The sequence below is a fragment of the Nannospalax galili genome, unplaced genomic scaffold (genome assembly GCF_000622305.1).
Source record: "Nannospalax galili isolate Female #2095 unplaced genomic scaffold, S.galili_v1.0 scaffold800, whole genome shotgun sequence".
NCBI classification, from domain to species: Eukaryota; Metazoa; Chordata; class Mammalia; order Rodentia; family Spalacidae; genus Nannospalax; species Nannospalax galili.
This window is the reverse complement of record NW_008347125.1, coordinates 942,782-950,088: the sequence shown is the minus strand read 5'-3', so window position 1 is coordinate 950,088 and position 7,307 is coordinate 942,782. Positions and strand designations below refer to the sequence as shown.

Genomic DNA, 7,307 nt, shown 5'->3' with positions numbered 1-7,307 from the left:
TTCTTTTGAGTTCCATGTCCTGCATTGTCTCTAGGGGGTTCTCATTGTACTCCTCTAGAGTACTATTAGCATTTGGTGGGGATATGTTATTTTGGTTTTTCATGTTATTATTTTTTCTCTGTGATTTTGACATGTGAATTTCTTTCGTAGTTTCTGAATCTTTTGTGAAACTCAAGCCTTCAAATTTAGGTCTGCTTCTTTTAATGAACTTTATGTGTCTTTGTGGTTTACTTTTTGGGCATGAAAGGCTGGTTCACCTAAGCTTCCAGTTCTCTCTTTTGATTTTATATTGGAGTGGCTGGGTTGGTTTTGTCTTCAGGAGGTCACACAGAGGGCCAAGTCAGATGAGGATCAGATTCTCTCATGCTTTCTCCTAAGGTCTGGATCCCTCCAGGATAGATTTTGGCCTCAAGAATTTGGGGGTTGGACTGGCCTGAGTGCCGGTCCCAGTAAAGTTTCTTATCTAGGGCTGCTGCAGTGCCACCCAAAGACGCAAAGGAAGATGGGGGTGGGAGGCAGTACCAAGGGCCCCTGAGGACTGCACTGAGGAGCTGGGTTCGTCTGTATGCAAAGGACCAGGAAGAGGAAAGGTCAGCCCTGGTGTCCAGGAAAGAGGCTGGAGGCTTGTACAGACCCAGGGTGGCAGAGGGAGGTGAGGGTGGGGTAAGGCCTAGAGCACCCCTGGGGACAGGAGAAGAAGCTGAGCTGCTCTGGATGCATGGGATCAGGAAGCAGTGGTGGTTCCCCAGGTTTCTGGGGTGGCAAGACAAGGAATGGGACAGGACCCAGGATGGCAGGGGAGATGGGAGGGTGAGTGAGGCTGGGGGAGTCAAGGCATGGAGGGTAGGATAGACTTACCCCAGATAGAGAGGCCTGCGGGTCAGAGAGAGCTATCAGTGATTTTTTTAAAAGATAATTTTCTATAGAAAGAATGAAGCGATAACTTCATTTACTCTTTTAGGATGTCAACTTAACTCTGACTTTTATTATTTGAAAAACAGTTGTCATGTTTATTGATCAGGAGAGCTGAAGAATCTTCTTTAGCTCTAGGTCAACACACTACGGCTAAAATAAAAATTACTGTCATTCTTCTGTCTTCCACAGTTGCTACACGAATGAAAGCCTCCCATGCCATCGATCAATTCAACTCTTATTTTAATCCTGATGTTGACATACAAGTCCATACATAGTACAGGACCACAAGACGACAGAAGGGGAGAGCTCGCTCAGCATGGAAGTGCCTTGTATTGATGGAATAGGGACCAAGGAGTTGTGAAGGAAAACTGTCTTCCCTTTATTTCAGATAGCACAGTCTGCCAAAGCTTTTCTGCTCCTCTAACAACATTTGTCTTTAGGTTTACCAACCTGTGGTTTAAAATAAATGCTTTTGTGCACCAATGTTGCAGATTTAAATTATTCAATTATATTTTATCAGTGAAAACATCACCAGCTATTAATAGCTTGATGCATAAAACATGTGACTTGACCTACTTAGCTTTAACTGTCAACTTGACACAGCCTAGTGTCACCTGAGAAGGGAGTCTCAGTTGATGGGTTGCTCAGATCAGACTGGCCAGTGGGCATGATTGTTGGGGATTGTCTTGATTGTTAATTGATGCAGAAAGGCCCAGGTCATGGTGGGCAGCATCATTCGTAGGGAAGATGGTCCTGGGCTGTATGAGAAAGCTAGCCAAGTATGGGTCTAGGAGTGAGCCAGCACACAGGGTTCCTCCATGATTTCTGCTTTGAGATTTTGCTTGAGCTCCTGCCTCAGCTTTCCTCAATGATGGACTGCAACCTGTAATCTGAGACAAACTTCCCTCCCCTAAGTTACTTTTGGTCAGTGTCGTCTTTTCTCACAGCATCAGAGATGAAAGTAGAATAAGACTTCACATAAGATCTCTGTCATGCAGCTGCATGCTCTACAAACACAGGCTTTCTGGTAGATTCTGTGTAACACTTACACTCCAATCAAATACAACCATTTCAATCAAACACAGATTGAAATGCATGCAAATTTATAAATGAAGTCATTGCTAAGCATATTTAGAGAGAATTTATTTTGTTCAGCGTGGAAGTAGGCTTACCTTGTTCCTTCATGCCTGTACCATGCTGGTGTGGATATCCTAAACACTTTTGCATCAGGAAGCTGGGAAAATGTGTGTACCAAACAAAGGGGAATTTGTATAACGTATTCTCACTAGAGTGGCTAATATAAGCCGAACCATTCAGAACATGACTGTGAGCCACTAAACATCTCTAAACCTAGCCTAGAATTGAGTACACTCAACTTTCCCTTAGCTGGATCCCCCAAATACTTATAGCTATTCAAGAATCACCCAACACAAAGTGCAAAGAAAGGAAGTGAGAGGGGAGCAATGTTCTAACCAACATGATTAAAATATATGACTTCAGCAAAGTTCATAAATATATGTGAACACATTCCTAGGTTCCCTCCCAAGGCTTTGGTAAAGGTCTGCACTGTCCAGGGGTTGATTAGTTTTGTGGTACATTCACCTATTACTGTTTCATAGTTCTGATCTATTTGGCTAGAATTGTTGCTTAAATTATGTAAAAATGTTCATTCTTGTGTTTACATTAGTAACAGACTCTAGAAACTAGTAACAGTGACAAACGTCAGTAGGTCCTGTTGTACAGCCAGAGTGATGATTCAAACCTATGTCACCACAAGGATTTATTATAAAACTTTTCCAAGATATTATGCTTAAAGAGATTTATTTTTCTTGTCTTGCTACTAAACTAGAATTTTGATCCTGTCATAGAGACTTCCATCTGTCTTTGAATTTCTATCCAAACCAGACTAATATCTGCTCCATCAAAATTTACATGCTAAGCATCATTTTATCAGGTTTGTAAGCTGACTTTCATTTATACCTTCATCTCTAGCTTTTTGAAGCAAGTTCTTTTGGGAAATGTTTTGACTTATCTTCTGAGTAACAATAACAATCCTTGGGATATTATTCTTTTTCTTTAGAGGCATCTATGATGGAAATGCTTAGGGAAAGGGATTTTAAAGGGACATTCTAAAATCCTTGGGAAATTCCACGTGTAGACCAAGCTTCCTAGTTGTGCCAATTCATGACACTATTGAGGAATTTATGAGTCATAGGGCTAACATGCTGAGGTTAGAACAGAGCCAAAAGAAGGAAACTAGCTTCAGACACAAGAACTCTTGACTGCTGAGCCATAATTACTGTGGAAGACAATTTTCTTGAATGTTCTCTATATTGTGAGTGGCTAGAGATTAATGTTCAGGTCTTATTGCTAAAAAGAAAACCTCACCAAAGCCACTTAAACTACCGTGGTCTGCTGTAGGCTTTCTAGGCTGAGGAAAGCAGACCTTGATATTGTAACCCATATGGGTGATAGAGAGTGAAAGAAGAAACTTTCAGGTAGTGTTCAGGCAGACATGCTTCTCTGCTTGTGTGCTAAAGGATGCATGGGTTATGTCATGCCAAGAAGTAGAGGCCCATTCCACACAGAGGGAACAATCTGAGCAGAGACTCAGAAACAAGAGAAGTTGAAAGACTAAAGCTAAAGGTGAGTCCAATATTTGGGGTAATCTTTGCACAAGAAGAGCAAGTAAATGGCATGTAAAGCCTTTGACTTCCCTCAACACAGCTGCCATGGCAGCAGGCCTGAGCTTTTACGTGTAAATGCCCTTTTCCAGAATGTTCCCTCTCTGCTCCATGCCATTTTTGCCTTAAAAACCCTCAACCCTAAATTTTCAGTTTTTAAATCAATTTCCCTAAGATGAGAAGAAATCATGTCTGTGTGCTGTTATGACCTCCCCCCAGCATGGTCTATATGAGGACCTGTTCCTTGCTGTGTTTTACTTGTCTGCATCCTCATTAGGCTGCAATAAATATAAAGAAGAAATACCTTACTCGCTGTTTGATTTATATATGACACTTTCTGTGGTGCTTGACACAATGTGGTAGAAAGAATTTACTAGCCTATTAATAACTAATTTCAGTAAATAGCATTATTAAGCTAATAAAAATGGATAAGTACAGAAGAAAAGTTAAAAGGTTTAAAACATTAGGAACTCAGAGCTAATAGTACAAACATTTGCTTTGCCTTTCTGGTCAATATAGCTTGTACCTGAACTTCCCACCCCATTCAAATATCTTCTGTGAGGAACTGATCATTTCTGCATTGAGCTCTGGGGAAAGACCTAGTTCAAAATAAAATATCAACTGACTCGAGCTGCTGAAGGGATCTTCAGAAGTCTAATTATACCTATCTTGTATTTTGTTTGATTTTTTGTTGTTTTTATTGAATTTTTTGTGTATTTCCTATAGAACATCTCATTATAGGCCCGTCCCCACCTGCATCCTCCCATAGCACCCCCGCTGGAGTTCATATGCTCTGTGACCTCTGTTAAGGTCCACTGTGTTGTCAGTGTCCCCAGCCATTCCCCAGTGCAAGTCCATCCACTGAGGTCTAGTCAGCCTATCTAGAGTCCCTTGTTTTAGGAAGATCAGCTCTTCTTCACCTAGCAGCAATCAGTTGCCAATATTTCTTCAGCTAAGATTGAGGTCTGCTGTTCATTTTCCCAGTTCTATGCTAGATTACTGTCTGCCTGAGTTTGCATGGGACTTGTGTATGCTGACACCATTGCCATAGAGTCATATGAGCAGGTTCCCAGGAGCTTGTATTTTCACAAGATGACAAACAGTGGGGATTAAGCAGAGGAAATTAATTTCATATTTTAGTCTATGTCATGTAACCTCCCCCCACTTCATATATTGGAATGTGAATCTTCAAGTATAACTCTGACCATGATTGCTTGAGGATAAGACCTTTAGAGAGGAGACTGAAGCTAAGTAAGTTTATTTGGGGTGGCACTGATCTAATGGGACTGGTGTCTTTATAATAAGAGGAAGAGACTCCAGGAATGCACACAAAAAGATAAGGCCACATGGGGACACTGCCAGAAGACACTACCTGCAGGCCAGGAAAAGAGCTTTCAGAAGAAGCTAACCCTTCCATATCTAGTTCCAGGTCTCTGAAACTGTGAGGAAATCAATTCCCTAGTTTAAGCCAATGAGCTTATAGTACTTTGTTATGGCATCCCCAGAAAAGTAACACTTTCAATGATTCCTTTTCATCGGGACATAAACTATGATTTTTTTCTGCTCTATCTATTGGGGAAAATTCCTTTCAACTATTTTTTGTTTAAAAAACAGAGGGATAATCCTGGAAACAAAGATATATTCTGTTACTGTGTAATGAAAAAATCAGAATATAACCTTGGACTGTCACTGCCAAATCCAGATTTGATCACAGAGAAACACCAGAAAATTCAGATTAAAGAAGTATTCTGAATAAAGGAGACCAAAAGACATGCCAGTTAAATCTAATTTATGACACTCTGATTGGATCTCTCAACATTTCTATCTATCATCTATCTATCTATTTATCTATCTATCATTTATCTATCTCTCCATCCATCGCTCTACATAAAGGGTATTATTAAGATAATTTTCATGATTTTAATAATATCTATAGATTAAAAACAGTACTTTTGTACCACTAATAATTTTCTAGTTTTGTTCATTGTACTCTGATTTTATTTGTGAATTTTCTTCTTTTTAGGAAATACTGGGAAATCTAGGTAGAAAGTAATCTGGAATTCCTTACACTATTCATAAACATTTTCTTTAACACTAGAACTATTTAAAAATATAAGCATCAGACTGGGGTGTGGTGGCACACGCCTTTAATCCCAGCACTCAGGAGGCAGAGTCAGGCAGATTTCTGTGAGTTCAAGGCCAGCCTGGTCTACATAGTGAGTTCCAGGCCAGCTGGAGCTATAGAGAGACTACACACACACACACACACACACACACACACACACATATATATATATAATCAGGAATATAAACTTAAAAATTAAGTTGAGAGATGTATATATTGCAAAATGTTCACTATATTAAGTCAGGTTAAAAATTCAGCAAGCTGAAGATTAGATAAGAGATGAGAGAGCATTGCTTCTGTCCAGGTTTACTCTGGTTGAGGTGCAAAGTACAGGAGGGGGTGGGTATGTTGCATTTTGTATAATTTCCAGTAACAGCTCAAGGGTGAAGTCTTATTCAAACTTAGTGTTGCAATAGTATAAAAGGTCTAAGGAGCCCAGGTTTCTAGAGAGAGCCAAGCCTGCCAGTGTGTTAAAGCTGTGGGTAGTAGGAAAGGTACAGTTGAGGTAAAGACGAATTCCCAGCTGGCTGATGCTCCATTGCACTCTGAGCAGTTTCATGCTGTCCATAGCCCTGTGTGAAGGTAGGCACATGTGTCTCATCAGCAGAGTTTTCTGTTTCCTGTGATTCATGGGAAGGAAGGCCATCTAAAGTGCTTTGAGATTGGCTTATTAGAATATGTTCTCTAGAGACAGCCGGAAAGGATGGGTTCTGACCTCCATCAGTGTAGTGGCTGTGATTTAAGCAGATGGCCAGAGACTGCCAAGTTTTGGCCTCTCTCTGGCATAGGGGCTGAGAACGCAGGGGACTCCCTGAGAGCACCAGGATCCTGCCTCCACGTGGTGCTGATCTGAAGCCATCAGTTCCCTCCAGTATAAAACCTGAGAAAACCTGAAACCTGTACCAACCAGCTTTACATAACCAATAAGGAAAGGACCTAGGCACCCTGATAATACAAACAAAAGCATACTTCAACTTAATTCTCAAATCAGAATCATAAACAACAAAACAAATCCACATGCCAAAAATCACAAAAAAAGAATAATAAAATGGAAAGCAAAACATTACGTCCCCACCAAACTCCACCAGTCCTATAGAAGAGTTCTACAAGGAGAACCCACTAGAGATAACCCAGGACACTGAATTTAATAGAACATTCATAAACATGATCAAGGAATTCAACAAATTTAAAGAAAACACTAACAAATCAAAGAACCAAAAGAAGATAGGGACAAATTTCTGAATGAATTCACAAAAGAGATAGAAACATTGGAGAAAACTCAGGCAGAAATGAAGAAGAAAATGCAAAACTCAATAAGCCAACTTGAAACAACAGGGGAAAACTTCACTGCTAGAATGAATGAAATGGAAAACAGAATATCAACACTGAAGGATAAAGTTGAGAATTGTACCACTTAAGCAAAGATTACAGATAACTTTAAAAAAACCACAGGAATGGAATATGCAAGAGTTGTGTGTTACCATGAAAAGACCAAATCTACTTATGATAGGAAAAGAGGAAGGAGAAGAATTTCAGGTTAATGGTGTTGACCAGATCTTAAACATGGTTGTAGAAGAGAATTT

General features: G+C 40.1%; 1 long non-coding RNA gene across 3 annotated transcripts in view; it reads left to right on the top strand.

Annotated features, from left to right (window-relative positions):
• Positions 1–1,399, top strand: part of LOC115072112 — a 20,120-nt gene extending 18,721 nt beyond the window's left edge. For all 3 annotated transcript variants that reach the window (XR_003851176.1, XR_003851177.1, XR_003851178.1), the window contains one exon: positions 1,105–1,399. This is a non-coding gene — a long non-coding RNA (uncharacterized LOC115072112). The remainder of the gene's footprint in view (positions 1–1,104) is intronic.
• Positions 1,400–7,307: the final 5,908 nt, after the last annotated feature.